Here is a 12,765-nt window from a genome sequence, read left to right as displayed (position 1 = left end):
TATAGTAGAATTGGAAAAGGTACAGCGAAGGGCGACGAAAATGATAGTGGGGATGGGACGACTTTCCTATGAAGAGAGGCTGAGAAGGCTAGGGCTTTTCAGCTTGGAGAAGAGACGGCTGAGGGGAGATATGATAGAAGTGTATAAAATAATGAGTGGAATGGATCGGGTGGATGTGAAGCGACTGTTCACGCTATCCAAAAATACTAGGACTAGAGGGCATGAGTTGAAGCTACAGTGTGGTAAATTTAAAACGAATCGGAGAAAATGTTTCTTCACCCAACGTGTAATTAGACTCTGGAATTCATTGCCGGAGAACGTGGTACGGGCGGTTAGCTTGACGGAGTTTAAAAAGGGGTTAGATAGATTCCTAAAGGACAAGTCCATAGACCGCTATTAAATGGACTGGAAAATTCCTCATTTTTAGGTATAACTTGTCTGGAATGTTTTTACGTTTGGGGAGCGTGCCAGGTGCCCTTGACCTGGATTGGCCACTGTCGGTGACAGGATGCTGGGCTAGATGGACCTTTGGTCTTTCCCAGTATGGCACTACTTATGTACTTATGTACTTATAAATGCATTTTCATCCATACTCTGCTAAATACAAAATTTAAAAGGAGAAGTGGCCTAGTGGTTAGACATCCAAAGATACCCAGTTCAAATCCCACGGCTGCTCCTTGTGATCTTGGGCAAGTCACTTAACCCTCCATTGCATCAGGTACAAACTTAGATTGTGAGCCCTCCAGGCCAGGGACAGGGAAATACCTAGTGTACCTGAATGTAACTCACCTTGAGCTACTAGTGAAAAAGGTGTGAGCAAAATCCAAATAAATAAAACACATTAAAAAGATGCACATTTCCAAAAAAGCAAACATCCATAAGCAGAATGTTCCCCTCTCCTTTCTATCCCCTTCTATCCCATGTGCTCTATTTCCCCATTTCCCTTCCCTCTCTCTCCATGTACGTCCCCCTTACCAGAATTTTTTTCCAGTCCCCCTCCCTCCACCCTCCATCGTTTTTACAGTCCCCTCACTCCCACCCACCCACAACCTCACGCATGACTCCATCCATCCACCTTCCCTCTCCTCCAGCCCTAGGTGCCCTCAGTACATCCTGGTGGTCTAGTGGCTTCTTAGGGGCAGGAAAGATCCCCGCTCTTTCCTGCCTGCTGCTACTGATCCTCTTGCTGCCACCATTTTTTTAAATGGCTACCAAGACTTCAAGCGGTGGCCTTACAAGATTTCCACAGAAGTCTTGCAAGGCCACCACTTGAAGTCTTGGCAGCCATTTTAAAGAAATGGCAGCAGCGAGGGGATCAGTGGCAATGGGCAGGAAAGAGCAGATATTTCCTGCCCTGAAAAGGCCACAAGACCACCAAGGTGTATTGAGGTACGTTTGGGGAGGGCACTCTGAGGCTTGGGGGAGGGGAGTCAAGGTTCGGCTAGCCCACACTTCCGTGGGAACCCTGCAGGACCTGGGTCCATCTCCACAGGATCCTTGCAGACCTAGAGGGGATCACCAGGATTCCTGCTAATCCTGTTCCCATGCACCTCTCTGTTCCCAACAGCAGTCTCTGTGGAAACAGGAAGTAATGTCAGAGTAGGCAGGACTGGCCAGAGGGAAAGCTTCAGAGCAGACAGAAGAGCACAGCGACAAAGAGAGGGTCAAAGCACAAACTACACAACACCAACAAAAAGTACTAAGAGCCTTCAAAAATGGGACAGTTCTTTAATTCATGGACTTTTTAATTTTGCTGCCATTTCATGCGGAGATCGGCAACTTTAAATCCGCAGGTATCACACTATTGGTTGCTACAATAGTTAATAGCCCTGAATTGGGAATACAGTATTTGGCATGTGTTTATTCTTATGACACTTTACGCAGGCGCTATGCACTGAAACACGGCTCGGGTCGGGTCCATGAATTAAAGAACTGTTCAATTTTGGAAGGCTCTTGGTGCTTTTTCTTTGTGTTGTGGGGACCAAAAGAAGACCACCTTTAAGGTAGGCCAGCGCGGGTGGAGGGTGATGTTGAATTGTGAATGGGGGGAAAGATATTGGATCATGCTAAGTACATGGGGTTGGGAGTAGAAGAGATGTGTGGAGGAGACAGGAGACGCTGCAATGTGATTAATTGTTCACACCTCAATTTTCTTAATCGCAATTAATGCATTAATCCGAGTTAACTGTGATTAACTTGCAATTGCAGTGCAAAAGAAAAAATAATACAAAGAGTGGCATCCCTCCCCTGACTACAATCCTTGGTGGTTTAGTGGTGTAGTCAGGGCAGGAGGCCCAGTCGCAGTAGCCATTTTGAGAGCAGAGCTGCAATGGGCAGGAGTATGGGGATTGCTCCTGCCCCAACTACACCCCTAGACCACATGGATTGTAAAATAGGCCTGGGGGGCAACTCCTGTTTTGGGGGGTAGGGAGGGAGACAAATGAGACAGCACAATTTTTCAGTCTCCAGCAAAAAACACGTGGTCATTATCAGCTAACCAAAAACATGGCCAAAACCGAAACCAGGCAGAAAAAGGATTTGTGGTCGGATTTGGTGCTGTAACTGAAACCCAAATTTGGTCAGCCTCTACTTAGCTGCATTAATTTGGTGGACCTGGACTCCCCTCTATCTTTCTTTTGGCTCCTGCAAATTCCTCCAGGTTTGTGATTGTTGGTGTGGGGGTGGGGACGGAGAGAGGTGTTACATGTGACTGTGATTTCAAGCACATTCAGGTGTCCCTGGACTCTGAGCTCTGGGTGTGGCACATGAACAGAGAAGGAAGAGAAAGATAGAAGGTTGTAACAAGCCAGAAGGTTGTAACAAGCCTTAATCAGTCTGGTCCCTGGAAGGCTTTTAGGATTTTAAACAGGTCAGTTTTTTAGCCTGTCCTTGGTAGAAGTTCCCCTGACAGCTTCAGCATTCATAGACAGACAGCAGTGGAAGAGAGGGACAGTTGTTGAGGGCTGTTCTCAATGTTTTCCCAAAAGGATGCAATTTTTTTACAGGAGTTTGTGTTTGAGTCTGCCCTCCCTCAGTTCATGAGTGTCCTGTGCCTCACCCAAAGATCTTGTTAAGCAGCACCTTTTGTTGATTTTATAATAAAGTCCAAGGTAAACCTGTTGAGATGCAAGTACCTTACACTGAGAAGTAAGAGTGTGCATGCGGCAAGAGAGCAGCAGAGGAGCAGATATGAGGACGGTGTATGTCAGGGATGTGTATCTGAGTGATTATGTCCAGTGGCCCAAATTCTATATGTGGCGCTGAAAAAAATGAACACTAAGTGCTAGTCTACAAACGGCGTTCCGAGCTGGGCGCTGTTTATAGAATAGCTCCTAGCGCCAGGGTCCATGCCTAACTTTTAAGTGCGAGGATTTAAACCAGTTGAAATTCGATGTGGATTGGGCATATTCTGTAACACTGTGTGCAAATCCTTGGAATTCCCGTGACCCGCCCATGACCACGCCCCCTTTTCAGATCCACACATGTGTAGATTCTAATTGTTGCCAATTAGTGCTGAAAATGGGTAATTAGCGCCCTACTAGCACTAATTGGTTCATTATCCAATTAAACTATGCATGCAAATTGGGTGCACAATTTTGTGCGCCATATATAGAATCTGGGGGTTTGTGGAGTGTATGTAAGGACAGTGTTTGTTGGAGCTGTGTATTTGAGGGACTGGGTATATCAGGGCAGTGTATATAAGGACAAATAAGATATAGAGGAATTAGAAAAGGTTCAAAGAAGAGCGACTGAAATGATAAAGGGGATGGAACTCCTCTCGTTCGAAGAAAGACTAAAGAGGTTAAGTCTTTTCAGCTTGGAAAGAGACGGATGAGGGGAGATATGATTGAGGTCTACAAAATCCTGAGTGGTGTAGAACGAGTAGAAGTAAATCGACTTTTTACTGATTCCAAAAGTACAAAGACTAGGGGACACTTTGGAAATACTTTTACAACAAATAGGAGGAAATATTTTTTCACTCAACAAATAGTTAAGCTCTGGAACTCTTTGCCGCAGGATGTGGTAGCGGCGGTTAGTGTATCTGGGTTTTAAAAAGGTTTGGACAAATTCCTGGAGGAAAAGTCCATAGTATGCTATTTTGACAGACATGGGAAGCAACTGCTTGTAGCATGGAGTATTGCCACGATTTGGGTTTCTGCCAGGTACTTGTGACCTGGCTTGGCCACTCTTTGGAAAACAGGGCTAGATGGACCATTGGTCTGACCCAATCTGGTTACTTTTATGTTCTTATGTATGTCAGGGCTGTGTACATCAAGGCAGTGTACTGAGGACAGTATAGGTCAAGATTATGTACATTGGGATAACATGTTCCTAGGTAGTGTATATGAGGACAGTGTATGAAAGAGCCATGGTCTCGTCATATTTCCCTGGAACCTCCAGCAGCACCAATGAAAAAAAACTTACAGTAAAGTCCAAAATCTCTTTCTGCCTGTCACTTATATAATTTATTTATTTTATTAGTAAAATATGATATCCTGCTTTGCATGACTTCCACATCAAAATGCTTATAGTTTGTAAATACACAAATATAAAATCTGTACTGTAAATGAATTAATCCATTTTCTCTAATCCCCCCTCTCTCTAGTTCCCCTACTCATTGCTCCATCTCAGTTCTTTCTAAGAATCCTATAAGATAACAGGGTGGATGCTTTCGTAGCCTTTTTGCATTCTGAAAGCCCAGACATTAATTCTCCCAGGAAATGGAGCAGCAGCACACAGGTACAAACATTTCCCCTACCATGGTGGTACAACACTGGTCACTCCTAAGAGGAATGGTCCAAAGTTTAAGGGCAGATGAGAAAAAAACAGCTGTAACAGCTGAAGCCCTTCCAATAATTCTTACATAGTAACATAGTAAGTGACGGCAGATAAAGACCTGAATGGTCCATCCAGTCTGCCCAACAGTCACACTCATGATCAATTCATGATTAAATCAACGAATGTGATATTATATACTTTGTCACGAGTCTTTGGCATTTCTGGGACGTAGACCATAGAAGTCTACCCGACTCTATCCTTATGTTCCACCTACTGGAGTTGCCATCAAAGCCCACTCCAGCCTATCCATATCTGTCTTGGCACTTGCAGGACCCAGACCATAAGTCTGCCCAGCACTGTCCTCAGTTCCAGCTGCTGAAGTTACCACTAAAGCAGTGGCGTACCAAGGGCGGGGCGGTCCACCCCGGGTGCACGCTGCTGGAGGGTGCAGAGAGCAGCCGCGCACCTGTTGGCTCCGCTGGTTCCCTGCTCCCTCTGCCCCAGAACAGGTTACTTCCTGTTCCGGGGCAGAGGGAGCAGGGAGCCAGTGGAGCCGACAGGCGCGTGGCTGCTCTCTGCACCCTCTAGCAGCCAAGAATGCACCCGGGGGGGGGGGGGGGCTTGATGCGCTAGGGAGGGGGGTGCTGCACCCTGGGGGGACAGACGCCACTGCACCCAAGGGGGGTTGTGCAGCGGCGATCCACTCCGGGTGGCAGCCAACCTAGGATCGCCACTGCACTGAAGCCCTTTCCAGCTTATCCTAAACCGGATTGCCATATACAGACACAGACCTACAAAGTTTGCCTGGCTCTGGCCTTAGTTCTTTACAGCTGGAGTAGCCGTCCAAGCGTCACTCACACATCCAACCCCTGCAGCCATTTAAGGGATTTTAAAAAAGTTATTTTTGTTTCCTACCATCTATTTTCTAAATAGAGTTCCTCTGTGTTTATCCCATGCCTTTTTGAATTCCGTCACTGTTTTTGTCTCCACCACCTCCCTGGGGAGGGCATTCGAGTCATTGACCACCCTCTCTGTGTAAAAGACTTTCCTGACATTACTCCTAAGTCTTCCACCCTGCAACCTCAGCTCATGTCCTCGAGTTTTATCATTTCCCCTCCTCTGGAAGACATTTGTTTCTATATTAATACTTTCAAGTATTTAAACCTTTAGAGATGCTGTAAATGTTTGCGGCAGTTTTATCAGACAAAATCTTAGTAAGGTGGGAAGCTTCATAGAACTGTATTTCACATTTTTTTTTATATTTAACAGTACAATTATAGAGGAAATTACCCCCCAAAAAGCTCCTAACTGTAAAACTATAGGTCACATCAGGGAACATCCACACTTTTGTATTATAAAACATACCATCCTTGCAACAAAAGAAAAAGCTAAGATGAAAATTCCTATCTTGCCCGAGTAATGCACGAAGCAGGGACATGCACATCCTCTCAAGAGCAGACAAGAAACTGGTGAGGTCCAGCTCATGTGAACCCGACCTGTTTGCTGCTGTCTTGGACTGGGCATGAATAGTTCTGCTGTAGAGTGAGGCCTAGTGGGCTTTACATAACTGCATGTATACAGTCATACAAACATACATGGGAAAAGGGGTTAGGATGGTGGGACTCTGCTTCAAAATACTACTCTACTGCCCGTGTAGCATCTTCTACCATCTGCACCCCCTGCTTTATAAGCCATTCCTTCACTTTGGATGGGACTGCATACAGGAATTGTTGCAATACTCTCTTCCATCGGTTGCACCATTTCCCCCTCAGGCTCTAATCATTTGGTGGCCAAGTCTTTCAATCTTTGAGCAAATGCTATAGGCCACTTTTGGGGTGCCAAGGTATCTCCCCTAAAGCAGTGGTTTCCAAGCTTTTCCACATAAAAGGCCACAAAGTGGACACAAGAAAGCTCCGGTGGGGGGGGACCATCAAAAGATTTTAGGCTTACATGTGTAATTTTAAATACTAATTTTGATTCTACAAGGATAGATGACTTAACTCCATAAAACTTTAGGACTGTGATTCAAAGTACAGTTATTCCATGCTTTGATTACTGTAATAGTTTATCCAGTCCAAGACAGCTGCAAACAGCTGCAACAGAGTGGAGGAGTGGCCTAGTAGTTAGAGCACTGGTCTTGACATCCAGAGGTGGCTGGTTCAAATCCTGTCTCTGCTCCTTGTGATCTTGGGCAAGTCACTTAACCCTCCATTGCCTCAGGTACAAAATTAGATTGTGAACCCTCCAGGGACTGCAAAATACTCAGCGTACCTGAATGTAACTCACCTTGAGCTACCACTGAAAAAAAGCAAAATCCAAATAAATAAAGAAAAGATTAAAATCTCTGCAAATTTCACAAAACTCTGTTGCTCAAATTCTCTATGGTTTATCTAGATTTGATCATAGTTCACCAGCACTCATTCATATGTTTACACTGGTTACCAGTAGAATATACAATTCTATTCCTTGTGTTTAAAATATTAACAAACAATACCTCTAATAGCTTGCATATGCATCAGCCTTCACAAACTCTATGCTGCTCTTCAGCGTATCGGATGTTCCAATAGATGCCTGGATGATAACAAACTCTCTAATAGGGTGGATGAAAGTTGAACGTGAAAGATGGATATAAGGCAGGATGAGAAATAGGGGGGAAAAAAAAGAAATAGTGAATATTAGACAGGAGGCCCTAGAAGCAGAGTTCAGAGCACAGGGAAGCAGAACCAGAGACAGGGAACGAGATGATTGGAAAGATAAAATCACCAGACAACAATGGTAAGGTAAATGATTTTATTTTTAGTTTAGTAATTGAAATATATCAGTTTTGAGAATTCACATCAGCTATCTATATATTGCAGTGTACAGGAGGAAATGCTTTATGCGATTAATTGTGCGATTCAAAATTTTAATCGATGGGCGGCCCTAATTTTAATATACCCTATTTAGTGTGTTGCTCTATTAATGGACTGAATCCACTGTCTGTGGTATTGCACCAGTAGTAAAACTGTGTAAATTAGATTGGCCTTGTGTGTTTTTTTATCCACTGTAATTTTTTGTCTATGGATGAGCCATCCCCAGAGTTGAGCAGGGAGCTCAGACTAAGTAAGGCCCATTCAATCCTCCAATCTGATGAGATTTGACTTCTGATTTTCATAGTAGTGTCTGGTCTCTTTACAAACTCTCCCTCCTATTTGAGTACATACTTCACCCTCTTCTGCTTTCTTTCAGCTCTCCCTTCATTCCTGGATGAGATATCACTTGTTGGCCTGTGTCATACTGTCAAAATATCTCAGTGTTATCACAGCCAAGGTGCAAAAGCAAACCTGTTATTAAATACTTCAGAATGAAAATGCAGAGAGGAAATGGCACAGTCGCCTTCACATAGCGTAGCAAATATATTTAACACAGCAAAAAGAATCCATGTGTTGCATGGAACAGTGTCATGCTTTCACCTTGTGTGCCCTCATTAGTGGCATGGAAAGAGAACTGAGCTCCAGAGTTACTTAAGACGAGGTTCCTAAGGAGACTTCCCCTACTTTATGTCTATAGGAACAATCCTTATTATGTCTGGCTTCTTGTAGTCACAAAAGACTTTGGGCCCAATATTCAAAATGATTTAAGTGGGCAGGAGAGTGGAATGGAACGAGTAGACATAAATCGCTTGCTTACTCTTTCCAAAATTACTAGGACTAGGGGGCACGCAATGAAGCTACTAAGCGGTACATTTAAAACAATCCAGAGAAAATATTTCTTCACTCAACATGTAATTAAAATGGACTTGAGAACATTATTTCTAGAATAAGCAGCATAGAATCTGTTTTACTGTTCTGGGATCTTGCCAGGTATTTGTGACCTTATTAACCACTGTTGGACGCAGGATACTGGGCTAGTTGGACAATTGGTCTGACCCAGTATGGCTATTCTTTTCTTATGTTCTTATGGAGATTGTTATTGAAGGACTATGAGAGTGATCCTGTAGTCCAGAGCAGTGCTTCTCAATCCTCTCCATGGCCTCACCATTGGGTTTTCAGGATTACCACAATGAATATGCATGAGAAAGATCTACATACAACTAGCTTCCAGTTGTATGCAAATCTCCCTTATGAATGTTCATTATGGTAATCCTGAAAACCTGACTGGCAGTATCCAAGCACCAGAGAGTAACTTATGTGAATATTCCTTGATGACAGTGGCGTAGCCAAGGGTGGGCCTGGATGGGCCTAGGCCCACCCACTTTGGGCTCAAGCCCACCTAGTAGCAGCACACCTATGATGTGTCTGGCAGGGATCCCCAAGCCCCACCAGCCGAAAACTCCCAACAACTGTCCCTCCTGCATACCAGCCTCCCTCTGATGTATTCCCGCCTATGCGGAAACAGGAAGTTGCATCATAGGGAAGACTGTGGGGCCAACATGAGCAGTGTGTATTAGTTGCTGCTCGCTGCCGGTGAAAATCTGCTATTTAAAAGGTATGCGGGGTAGGGGGGATGTTTGAGACCATATGGCATGCAGGTAAGAGAGTGAGAGACCAAATCACTTGTGGGACAGGGCGGAGTTCTTCTGCCCACCCATCTTGGGCCCAGGCCCACCCAAATGTAGGTGTCTGGCTACGCCCCTGCTTGATGAAGAATTAAACTGTTACTTTTGTATGATGTGAAATTGAAGCAAAGGTCTAAACTTCCTGAACACAGAGGTGCTGACTGAACTCCAGGATAAAGTTATTCAAAGGTACAGACTGGGGGAAAGCTAGAAGAAAATGTCTCTGTGCTTAAATTATTGATATGCATTCAGTGTTATCCTGTGTCCATTCCACCCATGCAGATTGAATTCTGTCACTGTTTGGGTTACTCCCACCTCTGAGGGATGTCCATTTGCCTCTCAGTGAGAGGACATTTTTGTCACATACCCTTTGATCCTCCCTCCCTCCATGACATCTTCTGCTTGAACTTCTAATTCTATGGTATATTGAAGCCTCTAGATATTCGAGTGCTGCCATCATATCTCTCTTTCCTCTTCTTTCTAGTAGAGACCTCTATAAACAATAGCATTTGAGTCTTTTATTAATGTAAGCAGGTCCTTACACACATAAACGACCTGTTAAAGAAATAGGCAAGCATTGCTCAAAAAAAATGTATTAAGTTATGTCCAATAAAAAAGGTATCATCTTATTTTCTTTTCCATGTTTTATTTTGTTTGATTTCTATTGATAACCTTAAGAGTGGACTAACACGGCTACCACACCTCTCTACTCAAAAAAAAAAAAAAAAATCTTACGCAACTTTGTAAAGGCGTGGTTAGTGAATAAATCCTTGCAGTGTGCAAATTGCCTATTTCAATTTATTTTGGGACTGTGTTTTGATATTTTGATTTTTGGTAATGCAGCAGCCCAATGGTTAGGACATCAGACTTCAACAAGAACAAACCAGGGTTCAAATCCCACTTATGCTCCTTGGGGTAATTCTACAAGGAGGTGCCTGGTTTTAAGCAGCAAGAGCAAATAAAAGAGCATCTTTTAAAGTGTGTAGGTCAAGGGTCATGGACTTGATATTTTTTGCAGGTACTTTCCTGTCCCTACTGGGCTCACAATCGAAATGTTGTACCTGGGGTCGTTACACACATAAATGACCTCTTAAAAAGAATACCAGCTATCAGAAAAGCAAGCTTCTTGCTTTGATTGGAACTAGTTTTGCCGGTGAGTTTTGGTAGATCATGGGCGGAGCTCACATGCATGCATGTAATTAAGTGAATACTATCGTTCATGCATGCTCATGCTTACGTGTAGGCACATGCATTTACTTCAGCTGTAGGGCTGCACCTAGGTATACGGTCACTCTCTGCCACTTGTAAAGTAGGCAGCTATGTTTCTTTACAGCACAGGCTTAAAATGGCACCATAACCAGGACCCCATAGTAAGTGCCTTGTTATAGAATCACCCTCGTGCACATGACCTTGGGTAAGTTTCTTAACCCTCATTTGCTGCAGGTACAAATTTAAATTGTAAACCCTGCGGGGAGGCAATTAACTATTTTGCCTTGTGCTTGGCTGTGGACAGGTGAGCACTGCAATTAAATCCAAATCCTACCCGTTCTGGATTGCACAAGGTCTAAGGGCAAGATGCACTAAACTAAACGAGCCTTTAACGAACAAGTTTTTAACCCTGGCATGTACTAAAGCCCAATTTCCGACGAAGGTGGCAGCAAACGAAAACGGAATGCAGATGAGCAAATTGTGTAGAAACCCTATTGAAATGAGATGCACTAAAGTTTTCCGCTTGCCCTAACGCAGGAAAACTCCGGGAAAGCTAACGAGAGGTCTGTGCGGCTTCAAAAACAATGTAAAAAAAAATCGGGAGGGGGCAAAAATGCTCGTCAGGAGCGTCCTTTATGGACGGCCTTGCCCCCCCCCACCCGAGGTCACCGCTGCTCCCTGCTCCCCCCTGCATTAAAATCGTGACTTTTTTAGGCAGCCCCGGCCCTCCCCCCTTCCTCTCTGCTTTTTTAGCAAAAACAGCTCCCGCCATCCTCCACCCCCGTGCCCTGCCGCCCCCCCTCCCGAGGTCGTCGCCTTTGCCGCTCCCCCGTGTTTGTTTTTTTTACGTTTTTGGCATGCGCAGAGCAACCAGCATACCACTTGGCTGCTCTGCGCATGCTTTACGGGCCGATTATTGACAGTTTTAACGAAGGGTTAGACAATGCAAGTGAGCTGCAACGAGCAGCTCATTTGCATTCCCTATCCTTCGTGCATAGCTGTTCCGTACCGATTCGTTATGGAATTCGGTACGGAACGGCTCTAACGAGGACTTTTGTGCATCTTGCCCTAAAAGTACTGTTTTGCCAAATAATTAACCTGCATTAATGCCCCAGTAAACGAATTGCACTTTTAAACAATTCCAAACTGTTGTGGTGTATATTGTTCTCTGTTGGGAACGTTTTTCACAAGTCTTAAAATTAACTCTCCCCTCTCTCCCCCCCCCCTCCCCCCGTTGAAAACGGGTTACATGCGGGACATTAATTTCCTTTTTCTTCCAATAGTCAGTGGAAGATAGTGGAGTTGCCACCTGAAGACCAAGTTCATTTGCTATCACAGCAGGAAGACAAACTGTAAAGGATCAAACAATGTGAAAACCACAGGATGCAGAGTGACAGCACCTCTTGCTTCTGGGCTGCATTGTCTTTCTGTTAGGTTGTAGGGTTTCTGTTACAAGAGCACTGAATACTGAAGCAAGTCTGTTCCAAACTGTAGCATCTGAAAGCCTCTTTGGCAGCCAGCAGCACGTCCACTCTAAAGCATGATGCAGAAAGAAGGGAAGGTCTAGTTGCATCTATCCAGCATCCTCAATTCTAGAAGCAGGGATTCGACCTCATTTCCCTGTTAATGGGTCTCAGATACAAACACATAAAACCGAGTTCACGCTGATTTAAGATAGGTTCCTTGTGATGGCTGAGAACATACTCGTTAAACCAGTTAAAATAGAGTGTTTCGGAGTTATTGGGTAAATCCTGAGCTGAGGAAGGGGACTTAAATCAACCAGAAAACGTAGGTTGGTCCAATAAAAGGAATCACCGTCTGTTCTTTTTCTTTTGCTGTTAGTTTACTAACCTTTAGTTCTATAGTGGATGAGAAAGGAGACTGTGGAGATGTTGACAGATCGTGCACTGATTGCTTTTGAGACAGAGGGTGCTTTTCTTGCTTTCTAGCCCAGGATCCTCGTGCTGGGTGGAGGATAAGATTTTGTAGGTGGGCCACACTTCTTCCTTAGCCCCGGATTCCGATGATGCCGGGCGATGGGTGGGATTAAATGCTTGGGTAGGTGTGGGTATGGCTCCTTGCCCTCATCCTGCTGCTGCTGTCCGGAGATCGGATTGGTAACCTGGTGAGTTGGGAGGGGGAGGGGGAGGGGGAGCAGCTGCCTTCCAATCCCCACAGTGCTTTCGGTCTAGCACAAAGCCCCACCTGGCCCTCCCTTTCTCTGTTTTTTTTTTTTTCTG

The sequence above is a fragment of the Microcaecilia unicolor genome, chromosome 13 (genome assembly GCF_901765095.1).
Source record: "Microcaecilia unicolor chromosome 13, aMicUni1.1, whole genome shotgun sequence".
In the NCBI taxonomy this organism is placed as follows: domain Eukaryota; kingdom Metazoa; phylum Chordata; class Amphibia; order Gymnophiona; family Siphonopidae; genus Microcaecilia; species Microcaecilia unicolor.
The sequence above is the reverse complement of the archived record's forward strand: the minus strand, read 5'-3'. Positions refer to the sequence as shown.